Source organism: Dermacentor silvarum, chromosome 1 (genome assembly GCF_013339745.2).
Source record: "Dermacentor silvarum isolate Dsil-2018 chromosome 1, BIME_Dsil_1.4, whole genome shotgun sequence".
Lineage (NCBI taxonomy): Eukaryota > Metazoa > Arthropoda > Arachnida > Ixodida > Ixodidae > Dermacentor > Dermacentor silvarum.
The window spans coordinates 321,454,477-321,466,546 of record NC_051154.1 but is presented as its reverse complement, the minus strand read 5'-3'; the positions used below and the strand labels follow the sequence as shown (position 1 = coordinate 321,466,546).

Here is a 12,070-nt window from a genome sequence, read left to right as displayed (position 1 = left end):
ATAGGAATTCCTTAAAAAGAATTGCAGTATGTGGAATACTGGATTGCTGGAGACATAAGCACAGACAGCAAAATTGGTGGTGCCATCTTGTCGCACAAAGTATAACCAGAGAAAACGCAGCTTAATATGTCGAGTGCTGCTGTAAAACATCGGCACCAACAACCATTAACGTGCAAACCTCAAACAGCGTGCCTCGTAACCAGATTTTGGTTTTGGCACGTAGAACCCGACAATCCCCAAGTAGGGGTAGATTGTTTTCATTCTGTTTACGCTGTCATCGTATCAGCGCCAGATAAACAGAACAGGGGTAGGGTATCCAAAGAAATGCTTTATCATTTAAAGGGATATGTATGGTCTTCATTATCTCCAGTAATAATCAACCTATTTATACTGATCAAATGAAAATAAACATATTAAGTGTACGGTATCTGACGGGGAACTGAGATTCTTGGAATGTGTGGGCATGCGCAGCAGGCCCCCATGATGGTTCTTTCGGTTTGCTTTTTTTGTTTCCTTGTCAGTGGAAATATTTCTTTTTCTTTGTATGTGCTCCTGGACATGCATATATAGATGTCTGTCAGTAAAATCAGTTGGAAGTCGGCGCTTGTCCGTGTCTGCTATTCGTTCCCATTTTCTTCTCTCGTTGTATATTACCAGTATGAATTACCAACTAGCCCCGTCAGTCACCTTAATAAAACTACCAGTCTTAACCGAGTAAATATGGTGTTTCTGATTATTGTGCCTTTGAATTACCTGCAGCTGTTGCTGTGAATGCATTGCATATTGCACCGGTATGGTGTTTTGTCCGCTGCTGCACTGTACAACACAGGAGTGGTTCAGATCATTCATACGTGCAGCACGATACCTTCTTTCTGTATATCTTTTTCATGGCCACCCTAGCTATTGGGTGGACGCAACATTCCAGCATGACCAGCGCAGCCTGCACATTCACCTACACCTCAACCACCGTAGCGGGTGCGAAGATCGAGTGCCAGAATACCGATTTGTCGTGCCCAATCTCAACATCTTGAAGGTGCGTACTTTCCACCTAGTTTGGTGATCACAGCAGCAGCATTCTGATGGGGGCAGAATACAGAACAACTTGGGCACAGTCTAACTTCAATTTAACGAGCATGGATGTAACAAATTATCACATAGCGAAGTAAATGTGAAATTCAAATTTTTTCACGGTGTGTGTATAGCATTACCGTTGTTATAGACGGTTTCATCCAGCGCTACCGCGCTCTGGCAACGCTGTGCGCCGGAATCCGGCGCCCCCAGGAAACTTCCGGTAGCCGTTCCTTTTGCTCGTTTTTGCTGGTATTTATTCACTCGCGCGCTCGTCCTGCGCATATTCTGTGTTATTTTTCGGGTATATTGATATAAGTGCGACTTGTGGCATTCAGTGTGTTGCGTGACGGTGAGTAGCTCTTGGAGCATCGACTGTTTTCATTAAGGTTACTCGTCAACGGTGTTTTTTTCAAATCTGGGAGCCTACCAAGAGCTCCCAGATTTGCTCTGCTCACTTCATCCAAGGTACGTTACTACGTGGAGTAGCCGGAATGTTATAATCCTGAATAATAAAAGTGCTACTGCACGATCGTTCTGGCCGTGTAACTCAAGCGACAGCAGCTCGACTCTCGCCCTGAGTTTGCCCGCTCGTCCAGTTTCTTGCCTCGGCGTGGATCGCCATGCTACGAACTTGAGTTAAAATTATTGTTTAGCGGGTGCCATGCTGCCACCGTTTTATTTTAATGTTTTTCGTATCTGGGGCACAAGTGTACTTCTGCAGCTTTACTACCTAGGTACATGTGCGCATTGGTTTATCATTTTGTAGCGTTAGCTACACTGGCCTAGCCAAGCCCGTTTCGCGCGGCACATCAAGAGCCGTGGTGCGCATGCGCAAGGATCCGTGATGTCACACGGCTTGCGCACCGGAGCCACCGGAGCCGGCACCTCTCGCGCACTCCGCCGCCGCCGCGCGCGACTCACCGCCGCCGGTCTGCGCATTCCAGAGGAGTGACGTCGTAGCCGTGGTAGACGCACTGGCGCCGGCGCGCGCTCACTGTGCAGTCGCCGTCTGACACTGCGCTGGAGCCGCTGCGCTTCTGACTGGCGTTTGCCAGTGTGGTATAGCCATGGAGAAGGAGAGCGCAAATGCTGCTCAACAGCGCAGAAGAACGGAGAAGCTTGATTCTTCGGATCCCGAAGTAGTTGCCTGGCAATTAGCGGTTGAGCGTAGGAGGAATGAACACAAGAAGGCTAAACGTGCTGCGGAGACACTGGAGCAAAGGGACGAACGTCTAGCAAAGCGGCGTCAATCAGCTGAACCTTTGCTAACGCTACGTATATCCTGGCATAGCAGAGCTAAGCCACTGCAACTTTTTTAACGTCCCAAAGCGACTCGGGCTATGACGGACGCCGCAGTGGAGCACTCCGGATAATTTAGACCACCTGTGGTTCTTTAACGTGCACTAACATCGCACAGTACGTGGACCTCTAGCATTTCGCCTCGGTCGAAATGCGACAGCCGGGGCCCAAACGGCGTCTTTCGGGTCAGCAACGGGCACCTTAACCGCTGAGCCACCGCGATGGCATGTGAGCATTCCTATCGGTATCGCAGAGCAGAATTGCAGAAAAGTTAGCGATTTCCGTGCACGCATGTAGGAAGTTTCGGCCACATTCTAAAAGCATTTACGAATTAACGGAGGCCAAATATGGATTGCAATCTCGTGCCCAATACTAGAGTTTTCATTTTGTTAGAAGTGTGGTAAATTCGTGAGCATTTAAGTTAGTCCCATTTCAGTCGACCTAGGCTTCTTGCACTAAATGACTTTTGAGAATGTACAGTTATTTGTGAATGTATATTGAAAAGAAGAAACAAGGCATATGACGCAGAAAACATGTGCATGTACACATGCACAGCTTACCACTTCATCCTCCATCTTACAGCAATAAAAGTGTCATTGCGAAATGCAAAAACGCCCGCGTGCTTGTGTTGTAGGGCACGTTAAAGAACGCCAGCTGGACAACATTAATCCGGAACCCTCCACTACTGCGAGCCTCATAATTAGAACTGGTTTTGGCACGTAAAACCCCAGAAAGAAGAAAAAAGTGCCATTAAAGTTTTCTAGTTTTCGGCAGTCCCATCACCTGTCTTGAAGACAACAGTCTGCGTTCATTGCATGTCCTCACTAAGATGCTCCGCTTGTTGCTCCGGGGTTGTAACTGAGGGAAGGTGTTTGGAGCCCGGCGAAAACGAAAATCGCATGACATCATCGTCCAGCGGATCAGGCAGCTCTCTGCCTCTAAACGTCAGCTTTTGGCGATACCGATCTTTTGCTTCGGTGCTAAGCGCCTTAAAGTAGTCGCTTGTCATCTCGACAATATTCACGATGTAGAATCAGCTCATCACAGATTCCACCAAGCAGTCCAAACATCGATACGCCGGCCTCACGTCGCGCCTTCCTTCAAACAACATAGCCGGAAGTGCTTCTAGCTCTCCTGCCGGAAGTTCCGATGGGGCAACCAATCAGCGGGCCTTCTTCCTACGCGCGAGAGGCCGTGGGGGAGGGGGGGGGGCAGGGGGAATTGCCTATTTATATCAGAGGCTCCGGCAACAGTCACCAACGCCGCACGCATTTTGAGCGAACGCGGGCAAAACGCCGACGGCGTCGACAACAGTTCTGCGTGTTGCCGGTGCTGCCGCATGTCCAAGTTTATACAGCTGATAAAGCTAATATCATTTACTCCGTATAGCTCTCTACAAATTTGCTATCGCAATTGATGCTTCGCCTTTCAGGTGAAACTGCGACAACTTTTTTTATGCAAGCTTCCTTTAATTATCTTCCGCAAAGATTTCCAAGATATGTGTTCCATGGATATCGCTAAATAGGGTATCAATGGGTTCTGTATGACTCAAGAAATGCAATAATACCAGATTATTGCTCTGCATTAACTAGAACCCGAGTTGCCACGTATTGAATTTGTAACTCGAAAAAGTGTTTTTCTTGTGTCTCACTTTGAAGTCACCCTACTCTTGTTCTAGGTAAGGCAGAGCAATAAGGTTGGTCTTATTGCATTCCTTGAATCATACAGAAGCAATTGATACAATAACCAATGATAAGGTATACATATTTTGCAATCTTTGCAGAAAATAATTAAATGAAGCTTGTAATAAAACTGCACTTAGTAGCTGCGCAACACAGGCTCCATTTTGTTCTAGATCACACTTCTTCTTTATTCTCTTCCCCTCCCCTGCCCCTTGTCTTGCTTCAACTTCTTCTATTTGCAGGCCGCCATAGGATTGCTTCATTCCCCCCAGCATTGTTTGCATCCCTCCTGGGATGATACTTGAATATATTTCCAATAGCAGCGGATTCCATGGTGTCATTGGGACCAATGTACCATATGGTCTTTAAGTGTCTTTGTTGACTTGCCGTCTTCATCACACGAAATGGACCGTTATAGGCCGCGTTCAGGCTTGGCCCTCTTTTTACCAGCACGAAGTCACCAAACGTCGATGTTTGGCAACGTTGTATTATGCCTCTTGTCAAAGTTTCTCTTTATTCTTTCACGATAACTTGATGTACTATCTTCAGTTCTGGCTGCTTCTGTGAGCTTTATGTTCTTGTCAATGCCAGGGCTGAAATCCGCAGGCAGATAAGGTGGTTCCCCAGTTGCAGCGAATAGAGGAGTGCATCCCAGGCCGGTGGTATACGAGCGGTTGTGGTGAGCTACTGCCGCTTCCAGAGAGCATTTCCAACCACCAGCGAATGAAGGATACATGCTAATGTATTGTTTGATGTCTCTGATAGCCCTTTCAGCTAGCCCATTTGCGGCGGGATGATAGGGTGCAGTGAACCGTAACTTAATGTTACGTTTTTCAGCCCATTCCTGTAGCCGACGGCTTCGGAAGGCAGGTCCATTGTCGGAGACAATTACTTTTGTGTTGTCAAACATTTTCCGGTTCAAAAAAGAAAGTACGCTGTTGGCATCTTCTTTACCATGTCTTGCGGCAATCATCCTGGTGCACTCATCGATACACAACAGGAAGGCTTGTGTCTTCTTAACTCCTTCAGACTTTTTTCGTAGTTCTGCGAAGTCTAGATGAATAACCTCAAATGGTGTGGTAGAATATTGTGGTATAACCATTTTTTGCGTTGGTTGCTTAAATTTTACTTTGTTATTCTGGCATTGATGACATGATAGTACATATTCTTTTGTTTCTTGCTTCATACGAGGCCATGACAACCTTTTTGTCAATTTCATGTAGGTTCTCCAAAAGCCATCATGGCCTCCTGATTCGGGGCTATCATGATACAGTTCCAATATTTTTGGAAACAATGATGTAGGAACTGCAACTCGTCCATTTTTAGTGCGTTGCAAAACCTCGGTTCCTTCCCATATCTTTGCAACATTTGCCTCTTTATGACTGTCGGGAAGCATAATGGCTAATCGCGACATTGCATCGGCATCCTTCATAGAAGCTCCCGGGCGATGAGCTACTTCAAAATCAAACTGCTGAAGTTCACCCACCCAACGGGCTATCTTTCCCTTCAGTTCGGCCATCTTCAATATGTACGTTAGTGCTTCGTGATCTGTGTATAGCTTGAACTTCGCGCCTTCCAAATATGAACGGAAGTAGCGGACGGCTTTTAAAACGGCGAGAGCTTCTTTTTCTGTTGTGGTATAGCTCAATTCAGTTTTGTTGAATGTGTAGCTGTAGTATCCAACTACACGGAGCTGTTGGTTTGGTGGTCGTGATGAGTCTCTCTGATATAAGACTGCTCCCGTTCCATAGTGCGAAGCATCGGTGTGCAATTCGAAGGGCAGCGCAAAGTCTGGTAAGCACAAGATAGGATCAGAAGAAATGATTCGGACCAGTTCTCGGTAAGCGTCATCACATTCTTCTGTCCAATAAAAGGGGACATCCTTCTGCGCCAATCTTGTCAGGCAGCGACTTTTCAGAGCATAATCTTGAGTGAACGCTCTGAAATGGCCTGCCAAGCCTAGAAATACACGAAGTGAGTGCACATCGTACGGCTTTGCTAGTTTTTCGATGCGAGCTACCGATTCTTCTTTCGTGTTCTTCGTTGTTCCGTCCAAAACTCTACCGAGAAATGTCACCTTAGTTTTGAAGAACTCGCTTTTCTTGAAATTAACTTTTAGCTTAGCATCAGATAACGCTGCCAGCATATGAGCCAGGTGTTCTTCATGCAACGTTTCACCTTTAGAGTATATGATAATGTCGTCTACGTAAACATTGCAGAAGAGTCCAATATAGGGATTCAAAACTGTGTTCATCTTCTTTTGAAACCAACTAGGTGAGCTTTTCCATCCAAACGGAAGGCGATTGTATTCGTATAGGCCAAATGAAGTCGTAAATGCTGTGTATGGCTTGGTGTCTTCTTGTAGTGGCACCTGCCAGAAGCCCTTACACAGGTCTATCCGAGAAAAGCAGGTACAGCCTCCGGTTTCATCGATGATGTCGTCTATCCTCGGCATTGGAAAAGGAATCAACAGGGTTTGGTTATTTACTGCTCTGTAGTCCGTACATAGCCGCCAGCTGCCGTCTTCTTTTGGAGCAATGGTGATAGGTGAAGCAAAGGGAGACACCTATGGGCGAATTACATTGGCATCTAACATCTTTTGAAGGTCTTCTTTTAGCCACGCCTTCTTTTCTCTCGTCGAGTTGTATGGTTTTTTTCTTACAACTGTTTTGTCGGACAGGTGAAATGGAACTTCGAACTTGGTTGTCGCCGGTGGATATCCTCCCAAGCAGACCAGTTTGGGCTAGAGTTGAGGTATTACACTGTCTTTCTTCAGCATCCGTAGGTGGTCTTCTTTTTGTTCAGACTCTGTCTGGTCAGCCTCTTGATCAACAGACACCGTATCGTCCCAATAAATATTCAGTCTCAACAACTTCATGTCCGGACGATATAGGAGGAAGTCGTACTCCACAGAATCTAAAACTAATGCGACTACCTCTGCCTCTTTAGATTGGTACTTTAATTTCAGGCGTGCCCACTCAAAATACTCTCTCTTGCTTCCATCATACCCACGCACAAGAACCGACCTTCCTCGGAACACCTCTTGTGGGTTAGCGTTGCTTTTCTTAAGAATGGACACAGAAGCTCCGCTGTCTATAAGTGCTCATATACGTTGTCCATTAACTTCAAGTTCGACGTGTAACAGACTCGTAGAAATCGAACAAACAGCCTCGTTTTTTGTCATAGGGTCAGACTGATAACCCTCATTTATTAGTTTTTTTCTGGCTGGGCAAAATGCGTTCCTCGGGCAATGATTCCTTTTCTGTAGTATGCCACGACGTTTGGTGACTTCCCTGTTGCGAAGGCTTTGGTAAGCGTTCAGGATACTCTCTGTTCCTCGATGCTTCTGCCCCTTGAACTTCCCGATGCGGCTTTGTCGTCCTCTCCGTCCAATGGCAGGCGATCTCTTGAAGTGACTCCAGCAAAGCCTCCATAGTTTTTGGTGCTGCAGCTTGAACTTGTCGTTGCGATTCCCGAGGTAGGCCATGTATTATCAGCATTATAGCAGACTCCAGTGGAAGTTCCGGCTCTGCAAGTTGAAGTAGTCGACGTTTTTCGAAGAAATACTCAAGCACAGCTCCAGACATATAGCGATAAAATATCGCTTGATCCCATCGCTCAAGCGGGCTGCCACGAAAAGACGAGATGAAGCTCTCCTTCCATGTGCTCCATGCACCACAATGATCTCCCGTGATACGCAGCTCGCACCATTTTCTTGCTATGCCATTTAGAAAAGGGAGCATATGCTTCACTCTTCTTTCATCTGTGTACCAGCCGTTTTGTTGACAGGCGTATTCAAAAAACGCAATCCAAGCTTCTGGATTTCCCGATAAACCATCGAACGGTTCAGGTTGCACAACCCTGTAGGAACGCTTTCCTTGAGACTGAGAGCCGTGACAAGAGTCTGAATCATTTCATTTTGCTGGGAAACTTGCTTTTGTTGAAGCTGAATCGCCTGAAGCACAACGGATAGATCTGAATGGTAACTTGCCTCCGATGCGGCTGACTTCTCTACTTGCGGTAGCACAAGGCGGTTGAAAAGGGAGCCTTGAAGATTTATCTTCACGGACCCTTTTTCTAAGAGTTCGTCCAGAGACATAGATGCCTTCTACAGAACGACAGATACGAGCTCACCTGTCGTCACGTCGACGGGAAGATCGACTGGCGGGTCTCCAGGGAGCGCGTACTTCGTGAAGACGAGGCTGTCTTTGTCTGGCTGAACGAAGAAGGTTACCCACATCATGGATCGTATCCTGTCGACTTCGCCAAAATATGTAATAAAACTGCACTTAGTAGCTGCGCAACACCGACTCCATTTTGTTCTATATCACACTTCTTTATTCTCTTCCCCTCCCCTGCCCCTTGTCTTGCTTCAACTTCTATTTGCAGGCCGCCATAGGATTGCTTCAAAGCTTGCATAAAATTTCAATACAAGGAGATAAACGATTGAAAATCAGACGGATCAAATATTTATCAAATCAGATAAACGAATTGAAATATTGAAAATAAGCACATAACATCACATATATGTACAAGTTTTCAGTGCCACACCTCGTAGAATAGATATAAACAAATTCTTGCATTTAGGACCCACCTACCCCCCTTAAAGGGTGGGCAGGTAGGTATCTGATACTTCTTGCGAAACAATGATAAAAAAAGAACAGCGTTTATACTTCACTAAGCGATGACTGATATTTCCATTTATTTTTTGCTCGTGACCGAGCAGAAGAAACACGGTTGAATTAGGATTGCTACAGTCAGCTTTGGCAATGGCCGCGTTTACACGAATGCGACACTTTCTAGCGCATCGCATCCATGTAAACGGGGCTAATGCGCTAGGAAAGCACCTCACGTTATTGCGCCAGACAACGGTGGCCGGGTTGAGAGGCGTAAATTTACGCTCGCAATGCATATGAACGCGATCGCATCGCATTAGGAATTATATGTAGGGAATTTGATGCGTATCTGCTGCGCTCGCCGCACCTAGAAGCTGCGCGAGTCGGTGTAGCACCGGAAGCACTGCTTTGTGTGCGACAGCAGTCCGTGCTGCCACCATCAGACCAAGGGTAATGCACATATGGCAGTCGGACTCAGAACTCTGGTTTCTGAGCGTCGAGTCTCTCTTCCGGCGACATCGAGTAACATCGCAAACAGCAAGGTACGACTACGTCATCGGTGCTTTACCACCTGCTGTCATCGCCATCGTAAGGGACATTCTGCGCTCTCCGCCTCCTGACACACCCTACGACAGTCTATACGCCGGACAACTGAGTCGGAACAGCGTAGGCTGCAGCAACTACTTACCGCGGAGGAGCTCGGGGACCGAACGACCACGGAACTTCTGCGTCGCATGCGGCATCTGATTGCGGACCAGTCTGCTGCATTGGACGCATCCATTATACGGGAGCTCTTCCTACAGCGACTGTCACAGCAGGTGCGGATGATCATGAGCGTGTCCTCCACAGAAACCCTCGACTCACTGGCACAGATGGCCGACAAAATTATGGATGTCGGCACGCCGGCCATATCTGGAATCGAGAGACAACGTGACTCTTCCCTCTTTGCGCCGGTCCGCGACGACCGCTTGGACCATCTCCTTCAAGCTAACGAGGAGCTCAACCGCAAAGTGGACCAGCTGGCTGCTGAACTCAGCTCGCTCAAAGCAGACTACCGAGGCAGTGCGTCACGCCAGCAAACCAAAGTCCTGCGTAACACAGGGAGCCCGCTGGGTATCTTTTCGCCTCCTGACTCGCGCTTCAGTCACGTGCACCGGGACCTCGTAGGCCCTTTGCCCCCATCGAACCACAACCAGTATAGGTTAACGTGCGTTGACCGGTTCACGCGGTGGCCTGAGGCACTACCGCTCATCGACATCATGGCAGAGTCAGTTGCCCGCGGACTCATCACCGTGTGGATAAGCCGTTACGGAGTTCCCAAGACCATCACAACAGATAGAGGTCGTCAATTTGACTCCGCGCTCTTCCCCACTTTGTCCCGGGTGCTTGGTGTCAACCACATCAAGACGACGGATAGATACCACCCGATATCGAATGGCATGGTTGAGCGATTTCACCGCCAACTCAAAGCCTCGCTCATGGCCTCACAATCACTGATACCCTGGACGGAGCGACTACTACTCGTCCTCCTCGTCCTTCGTAGCACGATACGTACGGATGCGTCCTGCTCCTCAGCTGAGCTCGTTTTTGGCACGACCTTAAGGCTTCCTGGCTGATTATGCCAGCCGCCTCGGGAATGCCATGAGAGACTTGTCTCCTATTCTGCCGCGTCAACACTAACGCCCATCTTTCACCAGTCGTGCCCTCCGCGATTGTACACACGTATTTGTACGGCATGATGCAGTCAGACCACCACTGCAGCCGCCTTACGGCGGGCCCTTTAAATTCGTCAAGCGTTGCCCGAAGCATTTCGTCCTGTTCCTTAATGGACGCGAAGACAGTGTCTCCGTTGACCGCATTAAGCCGGCCTTCCTCGACACCGACGCCGTTCCTGAAGACGACAGGCCATCCACAAACACCAGACGCGCGGCGTCCGCGACTGTTGCCCTCGCCTCTGGCGGCGACTCTGAGGTTTCCGACCAGATCAAAACTGGACACCTGTCCAACAGCGTCGGAAGTCTTTGCCACCTTCTCTCCTGGCAAAGTTTCTATAAACCGTATTTTGCGGTCTATAAGTCACCCCCCTCAAAACGGCAGTTTTTCCGGAAAAAAGTGTACATAAGTCACACCGGTGTATAAGACGCACCTGTTCGTTTGGGAAGCGATTTAAAAAAAATTATAGTGAAGTGTCACTCCGTGAACGCGGGTCACGGGCAAGCGTACGTGTGCCATATATTTCCACTCCAGGCGCATTTCTGCCGTCGTGGTTGCCGTGATGTTCCGTGTAAAGTCCAAGGACGATAACATCGTCCCCGCGCGCCGTATGCTGTATGTGCGAGTGAAAGCGTCTGACGGTGAGCCGAATCGCGCACAATGGAGGAAAGCGGGAAGGCAGCGCGGGAGGGAGGGAGACGGGGGGGCTTGTACTCTGGTAGCAACTGCGTAGTTAGCGCAGCGGCGCGCGCCGTATCTTGAAAGCGATCTGCAGATGCGAGGAATTCGGGATCGGCCGACTCGCGGTCGGCCTGCCGCCGCTTGCGTTGCTGCTCTGTCCTTTTCGCACGGCGCTCGGGAACTCGATCACGAGAAGAACCTACCCGCCACCTCGATAGTGCGCACAGAACCCGTAGCAATTAAGTTAACCAGCGCGCTTCGCGTGGCCATAGCATCGAATCCGATTTTGCCGGCAGCTTTTCCGAAAAAAAAACGTACATAATTCGCACCGTTTTATAAGACGCACCGGCAAAAAATTTCCGAAAAAAACGCGTCTTATACACCGGAAAGTACGGTAAAGAAGTTTCTGTTTGTAAATGTGCGCTTTCTCGTGCTTAAGCAACTTCTTCACGTGCAACACATGTACGCTATATCTACAGCTTCATTATTTGTTTGCTTCATTTGGGTGTGGCTTCTAGATATACTAGACATGATGTAATTAATGTCCTCAGAGCTGACGTTTGTGTAGAGAGTTCTCGCATGGAGTCGAATTCTTGATTAGATAGAACTCGCTGAATAAAAAATTCAGAATTTTGAAAAGCGTAAGGCAGCAAAAGGGATTAAAAGTTCAATTCTTCAGCGAGTTCTGTTGAATTAACATAATTCGACATGGTTAAACTAAATTTTCAATTTACAGTGGTGCCTCAAGCTAGGGTTCATTTACCGATTTAAGGAGGACACTTAAACCTGCCCTTAATGTTCCCAAATGGCATCCCCAACCAATTCATTGCATTTGAACACTAAACGTGGCCTCTTTAAAAGAGACATCCTGTAGCACGTACGCTGCTTAACCCGTTTGCTTCCGTGGCCACGCCGAAAGGGGCCAAAGTGCAGCGCCGGCCGCCCTTAGAGCAGATGTTCTGACAAAATTTTCATAGACGGCATTACACTGCAGGCTGTATTCTAGTT

At 47.9% G+C, this 12,070-nt stretch overlaps 1 pseudogene; it reads right to left on the bottom strand.

Moving 5' to 3' along the window:
• The window catches only part of LOC119442804 (protein argonaute-4-like), a 70,961-nt pseudogene extending 62,669 nt beyond the window's left edge, over positions 1–8,292 (bottom strand).
• Positions 8,293–12,070: the final 3,778 nt, after the last annotated feature.